This window comes from Raphanus sativus, unplaced genomic scaffold, assembly GCF_000801105.2.
Source record: "Raphanus sativus cultivar WK10039 unplaced genomic scaffold, ASM80110v3 Scaffold2958, whole genome shotgun sequence".
NCBI lineage: Eukaryota > Viridiplantae > Streptophyta > Magnoliopsida > Brassicales > Brassicaceae > Raphanus > Raphanus sativus.
This window is the reverse complement of record NW_026618265.1, coordinates 1-12,991: the sequence shown is the minus strand read 5'-3', so window position 1 is coordinate 12,991 and position 12,991 is coordinate 1. Positions and strand designations below refer to the sequence as shown.

At 39.5% G+C, this 12,991-nt stretch overlaps 1 pseudogene; it reads right to left on the bottom strand.

Annotated features, from left to right (window-relative positions):
• Positions 1 to 11,971: 11,971 nt before the first annotated feature.
• LOC130506170 (F-box protein At2g02240-like) lies at positions 11,972 to 12,704 on the bottom strand (annotated as a pseudogene).
• Positions 12,705 to 12,991: the final 287 nt, after the last annotated feature.

The window sequence follows — 12,991 nt, the reverse complement described above, 5'->3', positions numbered from 1 at the left end:
TTTCATAATAAAAAATGATGTATTTTTTTTAAAGAAATCTTTCATTATATTTCATTTTAGATGTCTTTAATGTCAATTATTTATTGTTTAATCTTTAATTGCTTAGTTTTTTAATTGTTTAGCTTTTTATTATAAAAAATATTTAATTGTTTAGTTTTTTTATTATAAGATGTATTTCACTTATTTATTTCAACATTTCATTTCTAAACAATCTTAAATTTTATATGAAAAATTATGTTGTCTAAATGAATGTGCTTCACATATATGAAAACACAATTAAACTAATATGTTAATTTATTTTATTGAATTTAATGAAAATATTTTGGTATATCTGTAAGACCCGAACCCGGCCGGCTAGGCCGCGGTCGATGCCTCACGTCGCTCGGTCCATACCCTGACCGAACCACTCAATTTTTCGATCTTTATCTGTACTTTCGCCTAAAGGCGAAGTCTATCTTGGACCTTAGCTTAAGACTACCTTAGTCATTCCCTAGCTTAGATCCTTTCAACTTATGCACAGCGGAATATTATCTATCAACCATTGGTCTAAAACCAATCTAATACTTGTCAGGTCGAATCACCTTAGCCATGATCAGTAGACACAACTACTACCAGCTCCAAGGTTGATCCTGAACCTAATCCAAGTCATACAATAACTGAGGTTCCATTCCCCTAACCATTCTATCTAGATCTATGCAATATTGCTAGATCATACCTTTGCCACATCCACGGAGCTTGATAGCTCTTTGTCTCAGCTGCCTTAGCTGTCTAGCTAGCTCATCCAGCTAGCTGAACTGAACCACTTCACTTGAGGTTCCCAACTCTCTTCCAGCTGATCGAGCTGCGAGGTAGCTTTGCCTAGCTCCCCATCCACTCGTCCAACTCCTCATTATACCTGTATAAACTCTCCCCTTAGTTACTTAGTCATTCAACCAGCCATCCCCACTGACCAAGTATCTTTGGGAAGTCTTCAGCTACAAAAACAACCTCAAGCAAACATGCTCCAAAAACTAATTAAAATTCATGATAATTCATGATAATTCATAACTAAGAGAATGGTCAAGTCAGATTTCTCAGAACCGGCCTCGATCATACTGATCTCGCCCATGAACAGCCCATATGGCCATAACTGACCACCTCTAAATCAATGAGATAAAACTAATCTTTCACCATGATAATTCATGATAAATACCCATTAAGAGATATTTGAAGTCGGATCCTAACAATTCCTCAGGAACTATCAGATCTCCACTTACCTGCCCAACCAAGGCCATGGAGAGATTTCTCTGAACCGGCCACTCCATGGTTCAGTACCTCCACGTCTGATCAACATATAATAGGATTAATAATGCCCACCAGTTCCTGAGTCAATCAACCAACCACCCCACATGACTCAGAACTGATGAGTCTTCACACATACCTAACCGGCCATGGAACTATGTCCCACTGAACCTGATTAGTCTTGCTCTTCTTCATGGCTCTCAGCCAATCCTGTACCAACCCAAGGTTGATACCTATCATACCATATGATTCCATTACCTCATTGCCACGGCCTGAAGCCATAGGTAATGCAAAACCATAGATCAGGTTCACTCATGAACCACCATGAATCACTAGTTGCTGTATAGCATCTAATTACCATCCCATATGGATGAATTAGTTCAACTATGATCCGCCCCTTTCTCCAGGGTCATGTATCCCTACAATACATCACAATATATGGTCTCCAAGGGCGTGCCATACTTGGCCTCATATGCACCTCAAGAGACACCAACATAAACCACAAAGTAATCATATGTACATGTTACCTTATACTTGATCTTACTAGATCTTGTGCTTCATGTATCATGTCCGGCCATGCTCCTCCATTGAACGCCTCTATCATGCCTTATCATATACTTCCAGTATTGATAAGATCCAACCATGGGTCGCACCCATCATCCATTTCATGGAACTTCCATGAAACCAGTTTCTGCACTGCATCCACCTTCAAGGCTGTACATGCCTTTGGGAGTGGAGTCCGGCCTTCTCCATTCTCTTCTGACCATTTGCGTGTGTTACCATGATGTAGAGGAAGCCTAGGGTGTGTTAATCCATGATCAAACACCACCCAAGGGTCGTGCATCACTTCCCACTTCAGTACCCATGAAACTGCCTTTCTACACACCACTGCCCTTAAGGCTGCTCTTGGACTTTGAGAGTGAATCCGGTCATCTCCCTTCTTCCCTGGCTATTTGGATGTGTAGTAAGGATGTATATGAAGCCTATGGCGTGGCAAACCACAATCAAAACACACCAGAGGGTCGTTCTCAACTCCCCTCTTGATTGCCATCAAAACTGCCTCTTTGCTGCCTTCAAGCCTCTCTTGGTCTTGGATTGTGTAATCCGACCATCTCTCTGTTTTTCTCTGTTTTTCTTTGTGTTTCAGGAAGAAGAATGAAGCCCTGACGTGCCTGCAAAGGCACGGATTTGCCCTCCTTTTATAGAAGAATGGGCAGTTGCCTTTCCAAGAGTTGCACCTTTTCGGTATCATTTCTGGCCATTGATTTAATCAATGGTCCAGATCACACCTGTTCGCCTATGGCAGTTACCAGACGTCCCTGACAGCCCTAACTGCTCTAGACACGTCACACACAAGCCTAGGCTGGTTGCCCAAGCCCCTGGTTCAACCACAAGTGCCCACCGGCTCACCGGCACACCCTGGTGGTCCACATGGTCCGACCACTGTCCGGACCTGGCCCAACTGCCCAAGACTTGAACACTCAGTCTAGCTGAGTTGAGCTGATCCCCAGCTGACCCAGCTGAGTGAGCTAGTTCATCCAGCTCAGGGAGCTGACACACTCTTCAGTGAGCTACACTGAGCTGCACTACACTTCATTTAGCTGGTCGAGCTTGCTCACTGCATCGCCCAGCTGCCATACACTTTGTACAGCTCCTTTATACTTGTCTCCTTCTTGGTTTAGCTATATCTTAGCTTCCTGATGCCCTTAACCTTACTTCCAGGCCAATGATACCCTTGTGTTTAGGTCACATGAGCTGACTGGTGCGTCTCCTTGCACCATGGTCGATCCTAAGGATCATATCCAGGATCGGGGACATGACAAGTCTCCCCCACTTAGAATGGATTCGTCCTCGAATCCTGTGGTGCTTACATCCCATATCATGACAAAGGTTCCAACTGAACTCTTTGCTTCCTGCACATCCGCTAAGGTTCATGACCCCAGTCACAACTTACTGGATCATTCCTTAACTGACCACAGCTTATCCCAGCTTGGCCCTATTGCGATCTTAGTCCCTACTAGACTAAACCGCCTCATACTTGACTTCTGTCCATCACCAGACATAGTCATACTTTGATCCTAGTCCATGACTAGATCATTTTCAGTCCTTAAGAACATACTGCATACGTCTTAGTAGATTTACCCAATCTCCAAGCTACTCAATGTATCAGTCAAGTCTTAAAGAACTCGATCACATTCCGGTCCTGTCCACTCCGGGACTCCACCGTCTCAATCCAACCATAGGTCAATCTCCGACTTGGTTGTGCTGCGACCCTCGTCCCTCACTGGACTTAGTCGACCTCATCTCAGCCATCTCGGCTGGTGCCAAACGATACGGACTTTTGGACATTGGGACCGTTCCCGGTTCTAGTTCGATCATGCTCGGGTCAGCCCCTGCAGGAGGCACACCCTGCAGCGCCCGAAACACATCCTTGAACTCTTGAACCAACCGAATCCTCGTCCGGGCTACCACCCCCTACAACCTCCTTAGTGTTAATGGTCGCCAACCAGGCCTCATGACCACCTCTCAGCATATTTTCCACCTGGACCGCTGAGATCACTAAGCATCCAGAGGTTGGTCGGATCCTTGGAATCTGATCGGGGGTCCACACCCACTCTCAAACAGCACCCTTCCCCGGTGACAGTCTAAGGTGGCCCGATTCTTTCCAAGACCAATCCATCCCTAAGATCACTTTATGATTCTTAAGGCTAACCACAATCAGATCCACGGGCATCGCCCTTCAATGGATCATCACTGGGATGTCCCTAACAAGGCCTAGTGAATGCATCCTTTGGCCTCCGGCCGCACTCACTATCCCGGGATCATCCCCTATACAATACAAACAACCCCTTTCCGATCATATCTGGACTCACAAACGGTGTGTAGCTCCAGTATCGAAAGGTACGTTGTTTCCACACCACCGATCATTAAGTACCTAGATGAGTAAGATATCGGTTTGATCACACATTTGAAAAACGTCCCATACCATTCTCCAAAGTGTCACACTTATGTGAATGTCCCATACCATTCACAAGAGTGTTTATAATATACCTCAATCCCCATCATACTAAGCCACTTAACATCGTATACCCAATCCATTCAAATTGATCTAAGGAATCCTACCTTGGCTTATACCGAGTCCCAGTATACTAGCCCTGTAGTGTCTCCCTTAAACCAACTTGAACCTCGCAAATGCTCACTTGTTTTGAACGGCCACCAAGGATACACTTACCCCCAAAGAGTGCTGCACGTTTCTTTCAACCTAAGCCACTCTCAGGTTCATGTTACTTCCCTGGTCCAGTCATCCATACAAGATCTTGCACTGCATCGATCCGTCCAACCCGTCTATTATTTCCAGATAACTAGATCAACCAACCTTCTGTTTCAGGATCTTGCCCTTGGGGAGTGCATCTTGGCCAAGCTGGTTCACCTTGGAACTTTCCCGTTCACAAGCATGATCCCCTATCTTGCCTCAGCTCCCTTTTGGCTCACCTAGTAAGGTTCCATGGTCATCTCAGTTTCCAGAAATAATTTCGGTTTGGAACACAATACCTTTGAGCAGTGAGTTGAGCTGAAGTTACAACCCAATCAGAAACTCCACTCATCTGCCTCAAAAGGATCCACACTACCTGAGAAATACTTTGTTCTCATCTGAGCTATGTGCTCCAGCACCCCAGGTAGTCCACTATCCAAGCTGCCCTAGCTGGTGGATCAATCTAGACCACCTCAGCTACTGGCCCAGCTTGATCATTAGCTGCCAAAACAGCTGCCCAATCAACCGGTTAGTCCTCTCATTGTTTGCAACAATTGTTTGGATCAGCCCGGTTCACATCACAAGAGGATTCAACTTCCCCTTCCAGCTGCAGCTCAGCTCTCCCCCACTAGAACCTCAGTAGGGTTGAGCTGACTTACAGTCAATCCAGCTTCATTGTTAACTTCCTCCAGCTGAGTCAACAATAAAACTGGTGGATTAATCACATCAGCATCTACTTGTCCGGATGCATGGGTGAACAACCACAACCCAATGATCCTAGAATCAAGCATGCTCTGATACCAACTTGTAAGACCCGAACCCGGCCGGCTAGGCCGCGGTCGATGCCTCACGTCGCTCGGTCCATACCCTGACCGAACCACTCAATTTTTCGATCTTTATCTGTACTTTCGCCTAAAGGCGAAGTCTATCTTGGACCTTAGCTTAAGACTACCTTAGTCATTCCCTAGCTTAGATCCTTTCAACTTATGCACAGCGGAATATTATCTATCAACCATTGGTCTAAAACCAATCTAACACTTGTCAGGTCGAATCACCTTAGCCATGATCAGTAGACACAACTACTACCAGCTCCAAGGTTGATCCTGAACCTAATCCAAGTCATACAATAACTGAGGTTCCATTCCCCTAACCATTCTATCTAGATCTATGCAATATTGCTAGATCATACCTTTGCCACATCCACGGAGCTTGATAGCTCTTTGTCTCAGCTGCCTTAGCTGTCTAGCTAGCTCATCCAGCTAGCTGAACTGAACCACTTCACTTGAGGTTCCCAACTCTCTTCCAGCTGATCGAGCTGCGAGGTAGCTTTGCCTAGCTCCCCATCCACTCGTCCAACTCCTCATTATACCTGTATAAACTCTCCCCTTAGTTACTTAGTCATTCAACCAGCCATCCCCACTGACCAAGTACCTTTGGGAAGTCTTCAGCTACAAAAACAACCTCAAGCAAACATGCTCCAAAAACTAATTAAAATTCATGATAATTCATGATAATTCATAACTAAGAGAATGGTCAAGTCAGATTTCTCAGAACCGGCCTCGATCATACTGATCTCGCCCATGAACAGCCCATATGGCCATAACTGACCACCTCTAAATCAATGAGATAAAACTAATCTTTCACCATGATAATTCATGATAAATACCCATTAAGAGATATTTGAAGTCGGATCCTAACAATTCCCTCAGGAACTATCAGATCTCCACTTACCTGCCCAACCAAGGCCATGGAGAGATTTCTCTGAACCGGCCACTCCATGGTTCAGTACCTCCACGTCTGATCAACATATAATAGGATTAATAATGCCCACCAGTTCCTGAGTCAATCAACCAACCACCCCACATGACTCAGAACTGATGAGTCTTCACACATACCTAACCGGCCATGGAACTATGTCCCACTGAACCTGATTAGTCTTGCTCTTCTTCATGGCTCTCAGCCAATCCTGTACCAACCCAAGGTTGATACCTATCATACCATATGATTCCATTACCTCATTGCCACGGCCTGAAGCCATAGGTAATGCAAAACCATAGATCAGGTTCACTCATGAACCACCATGAATCACTAGTTGCTGTATAGCATCTAATTACCATCCCATATGGATGAATTAGTTCAACTATGATCCGCCCCTTTCTCCAGGGTCATGTATCCCTACAATACATCACAATATATGGTCTCCAAGGGCGTGCCATACTTGGCCTCATATGCACCTCAAGAGACACCAACATAAACCACAAAGTAATCATATGTACATGTTACCTTATACTTGATCTTACTAGATCTTGTGCTTCATGTATCATGTCCGGCCATGCTCCTCCATTGAACGCCTCTATCATGCCTTATCATATACTTCCAGTATTGATAAGATCCAACCATGGGTCGCACCCATCATCCATTTCATGGAACTTCCATGAAACCAGTTTCTGCACTGCATCCACCTTCAAGGCTGTACATGCCTTTGGGAGTGGAGTCCGGCCTTCTCCATTCTCTTCTGACCATTTGCGTGTGTTACCATGATGTAGAGGAAGCCTAGGGTGTGTTAATCCATGATCAAACACCACCCAAGGGTCGTGCATCACTTCCCACTTCAGTACCATGAAACTGCCTTCTACACACCACTGCCCTTAAGGCTGCTCTTGGACTTTGAGAGTGAATCCGGTCATCTCCCTTCTTCCCTGGCTATTTGGATGTGTAGTAAGGATGTATATGAAGCCTATGGCGTGGCAAACCACAATCAAAACACACCAGAGGGTCGTCTCTCAACTCCCCTCTTGATTGCCATCAAAACTGCCTCTTTGCTGCCTTCAAGCCTCTCTTGGTCTTGGATTGTGTAATCCGACCATCTCTCTGTTTTTCTCTGTTTTTCTTTGTGTTTCAGGAAGAAGAATGAAGCCCTGACGTGCCTGCAAAGGCACGGATTTGCCCTCCTTTTATAGAAGAATGGCAGTTGCCTTTCCAAGAGTTGCACCTTTTCGGTATCATTTCTGGCCATTGATTTAATCAATGGTCCAGATCACACCTGTTCGCCTATGGCAGTTACCAGACGTCCCTGACAGCCCTAACTGCCTCTAGACACGTCACACACAAGCCTAGGCTGGTTGCCCAAGCCCCTGGTTCAACCACAAGTGCCCACCGGCTCACCGGCACACCCTGGTGGTCCACATGGTCCGACCACTGTCCGGACCTGGCCCAACTGCCCAAGACTTGAACACTCAGTCTAGCTGAGTTGAGCTGATCCCCAGCTGACCCAGCTGAGTGAGCTAGTTCATCCAGCTCAGGGAGCTGACACACTCTTCACTGAGCTACACTGAGCTGCACTACACTTCATTTAGCTGGCCGAGCTTGCTCACTGCATCGCCCAGCTGCCATACACTTTGTACAGCTCCTTTATACTTGTCTCCTTCTTGGTTTAGCTATATCTTAGCTTCCTGATGCCTTAACCTTACTTCCAGGCAATGATACCCTTGTGTTTAGGTCACATGAGCTGACTGGTGCGTCTCCTTGCACCATGGTCGATCCTAAGGATCATATCCAGGATCGGGGACATGACAATATCAGCTTTTACAAATGAAATGTTGTTATAAATTATTTCATTGTTTTTACCACCTTTTAGTTAATTAGATCATCTATAATGAGATTGACAAAATTTTAGATTATAATACCAATAGGTTATTAGCAAAATATTTAAATTTTATATAGAGTAAAATGTGAGTTCTAAATAATTAACGTATAATTGTTTTGGAGAGCACTGTGCTCTCGTTGTATTCGTAGATGTATTAAATTTTATACTTAATATGTATTCAAACTCTCCAATGCAATAAGGGATATAAACAAAAGGTATTCATAGATGTTATGTATTCGTACACCGATGTATTCGTATACCTTAAATATATGTATACTTATGTATACATATACTTGTGTATTCGTACACCTTAAGTATTCGATGGGTTATGTTGATATTCGTATATTTTATGTATTTGTACACCTTATGTATACTTATGTATATGTACACCTTATGTATTTGTACATCTTAAGTATTAGATGGGTTATGTTGATATTCGTACACCTTATGTATTCGTACACTTTCTGTATACCTTAGGTATTCGTACACCTTAGGTATTTGTACACCTAAGGTATTCGTACACCTTATGTATACTTATGTATATGTACACCTTATATATTCGTACACCTTAGATATTCGTACATCTTATGTATACGTATACTTATTTCTTGAGTTATAGTGAATTAGATTGTATTAAACGTTAGGCATAGGGTTCCGGATTTACCCAAGGGTTCCAGATTGTTTCGGATTCTGGATTTACCCAATGGTTCTGGATTTATCCAAGGGTTCCGGATTTAGGGTTCAAGGTTTAGAGTTTAGGATTTTAGGTTTAGTGTTTTGTTGATGGTTTTTAATATTTAAGATAAATGTAGACAAATTTGTTCTTCCTACCATTTTGACAAAAAATGAAAGATCCATGTAGGTTTCCAAGTTTATTAAATTTACCCAGATTTATGAAAATTACCCATAAATTTATATAATTTTATGAATAATTTATCATTTATTTGGGTAAATTTCATAAATATGAAAGTTTCTTTTATGGGTCAAAATGTATAATTTATTCGGATTCTGGATTTACCCAAGGGTTCCGGATTTACCCAAGGGTTCCGGATTTAGGATTCATGGTTAGAGTTTAGGAGTTTATGTTTAGTGTTTTGTTGATGATTTTAAATATTTAAGATAAGAAGTTTATGCGAGAGAATTTGGTCAAACTCAGGTTGAGTCTTAACTTCTTAAAACATAAAAATCACTAGATACTTGACATGGAGGCACCAAATTATCCTATATTTTTTGGACTTAATCTTGGTGTACCCCTAGAGTAAACCTTAAGGTTCACCAACCAATAGAAATCACTCATTTCACAATTGATATCTTTTTAAAAAATAAACAAAATATTGTCGAGTTATATTACATTTTAAAATAAAAATATTAAAATAAAATAATAATATATGCAAAAAAAATATTTTTAAAAAGATTTTAATTTCGTCAACAAAACACTAAACTCTAAACTCTAAATCCTAAACCCTTGGATAAATACTAAACCCTAAATTAAAAACATTAAACCATAATAGTATTTTTAAGATTTAATGTTTTAGTGTTTAGTGTTTTTGATTTAGAATTTAGGATTATCCAAGTGTTTATGATTTATCCAAGGGTTTAGGGTTTAGAATTTAAGGTTAGGGTTTAGAGTTTAAAATTATCCAAGGGTTTAGGGTATACCCAAGGGTTTAGGGTTTAGGATTTAGGGTTTAGGGTTTAGAATTTAGGGTTTAGGGTTTAGAGTTTAAAATTATCCAAGGGTTTAGGGGTATACCCAAGGGTTTAGGGTTTATGATTTAGGGTTTAGGGTTTAGTGTTTTTGACGATATTAAAAATAGTTTTCAAAAATTCATTTTTTTGTAACGGCTATTATTTTATTTGTTTTTATTTATTTATTTTAAAAACATAATATAACTTGACAATATTTTTTTTCTTTTTTTAAAAATATTAATTATGAAATACTTGATTCCTATTGGTTGGGTGAACCTAAATGTTCACTCTAGGGGTGAACCTTAGGATAACTCTATTTTTTGGGGTGAAATAGCACTATAGCGGATATCTTTTTCAATAGATTATAAGCATGGCTCTACCTATGACTAATCAAGAACTTGGGATGATTGGCAATCTGCAGGTTGTACTCAATATGGATTATATTGGTTCTAGCAAGTAGATATGATCCTTGAAAATTAAAGTTATTAGATCAGTTCATCGTGAAAGGTGTAGGGTTTGTCATATATTAACAAATTTGTCATTTTATTAACAATTTTTGTCATTTTATAAACATAAAAATTATAACGAATGCACTTTGCTGCCAGATCCCAATTTGTCATTTTATTTTTTGGAAAAAAAATGTAGCATTTCGTGAGTGTTCTATTTTTGGCAAAAACAAAAAGTGTGAGATCAATTTTGACCAAAAAATGTAAGATTCACGTAGGTTTTCAAAATTTATTAAATTTACCCAACTATATTAAAATTAAATGTAGACAAATTGTTTTCCTGCCATTTTGGCAAAAATGAAGGATCTATGAAGGTTCCAAGTTTATTAAATTTACTCAGATTTATGATAATTATCCATAAATTTACATAATTTACATATTTTATGAATTATCATTTATTTGGGTAGATTTCATAAATATGAAAGTTTCTTTTATAAGTCAAAATGTATAATTTATTGGGTAACTTTCATATATTTAGAGTTTACATCGATTTTATTATTAATTCATATAGATTTATGTTAACTTTATATATGAAAAATATGTACTATATTAAAAGTAGTTGCTCATATATGATTTTTAAATATTAAATATGATCCAAAAGTTTAATGAATAAAGAATGTTTATGGGGTCCACAAAAATTAGTTGTTAAAAGTTAGTGGGAAAAAAATTATTTTTATAGGCAAAGTGGATTTGGGTCCCACGAAATTACTTTTCCAGCTTGCCAAGTTTAATAGGCAAAAATGTTAAAAATGTCATAAATTTATTCTCTCTCTACTAGGTTGCCCAATTGCCTAATATAAACTTGAAGTGACCCATTTTCTTAATTCAAACTTAAAAGTTGCCCATCCCCTAATTGACCCTAAAGTAAATTATAGAGGTGTGGATAGGGATGCTCCAACGTCCATTCTGGGACGATGTCCACCATGTAATAAATCTTTTTTCCAATGTTCAAGAAATCATTAAGGGGTAACTAATGTTTTATAAAAGTATTAGTGACTAAACAGTTAGAGATGAGGTTTTGCAAATTAATTATAAAAATTTCATCATAAATTGAATTTTGAAATATTAAAAGTTTGTCAAGAACAAAAAAGGTTTATAAGTAGAAGATGATGTTTTTTTTGCAATTTAATATGAAAAATTAATCATTAGTTGAATTTTCGAAACATTAAAAGCTTTTTAAAAAATGTTTAATTTTGAATTATTTTTGCCCTAATAAACCATGGTAAAATTAGTATTGCATTTACAAGATTGATAAAATATTAATATTAATATCAAAATTTTTATCAAAAAGTTTAAATAAATTTATTTTGAAATTGGGGTGAAATATATAAAATGTAAACAATCATCAAATTTAAAATTAAATAAACATGAGTACTTTTCGAGTGAAGTGGGAACGACCGAACGAGCACCTAGATATTTAAATTATTTAAAGGTATACTATTCATTCTTGAAAGCTAATATTCTGTAAAAATGATTTATCTTTTGATCTTCATTGTTTATTGAAATTTGTTCATGCAAGAATGAACAAATCAAACAATACAGCATTACAATCCAAAAACTTGAAGGTTCGAAAACATTACAAATACAAAAAGCTTTTCACTTGCTTAAACATGACACTGAAGCAAACATTGAACCAGACACCGGTCTTATTCCATCACAAGAACCGGTAAATAACAATTTACCTGGTTTCGCAGGGCGGAATTCAAATCCTTGAATGATCAAACCACGTTTCCAATTAGGATTATCGGTCTTAATCAGAGTTACCGCAATATCATCACAACAAGATTTCATTGTAGAACTCACCAAGCTCAGCTTCCATCCAACCGTCTTCTCTCACTTCTGGTCTTGCTACATCCCTCCTTCGGCCACCGGCCACGAGCACGAGGCCCAACAAAGTATATCACCTTTTGAGAAGTTTCTTGCCCAACCAACCAACTATAGTATCTATCGGCACATCTCCCAAATTAGGACATCCGTTCTTTTGTCTTGAACACTATGTAAACCGAGTAACGAGTTCTAGGAGATAAGTAACGAGTACGCATCGTGCCACGAATCTCAAACCAACAAACATTGAGTAGCTCTGCTATTTTCTCAACCTGCATTGCGACATATTTTTCTCATCGTCTTCATCAATCATCATCATAAAAAGTGTGATTACAAATTTACAATCGAATCATAACAAGATTAAAAGGTGTTACGTACCTAGATTCAGGAATTGAAATCCATTGCCATAGTGGGGAGTAGTTCCCCAGTGATTGTCACTTCCTTTGAACGATAACATGATACATCTTTTTCCACTCGCTTTTTCTCTAACCAAAAGCTCTATCATTTGGAAAAAGGGGGAAATATTGATACATTTAGAAACTCGCACCAAATTAAGTAACTCTGGAGGTTTAATCACAGCTTTGTTTCACATAATTCTCTAACATCGTGAGAAAGATGAGGATACGGTACACAACAAATGTGATTATGGTTGTTAACTTGTAATCATTTTAAGAATGCATTGGAATAAAATTGAATTGGATGGTTTGAGATAACAAAAGGGAATGGAATAATAGTAATTTGAGGATTAAAAGAAATGGAATGGATATTTGAATTAGAGAAATTCCCAGTCAA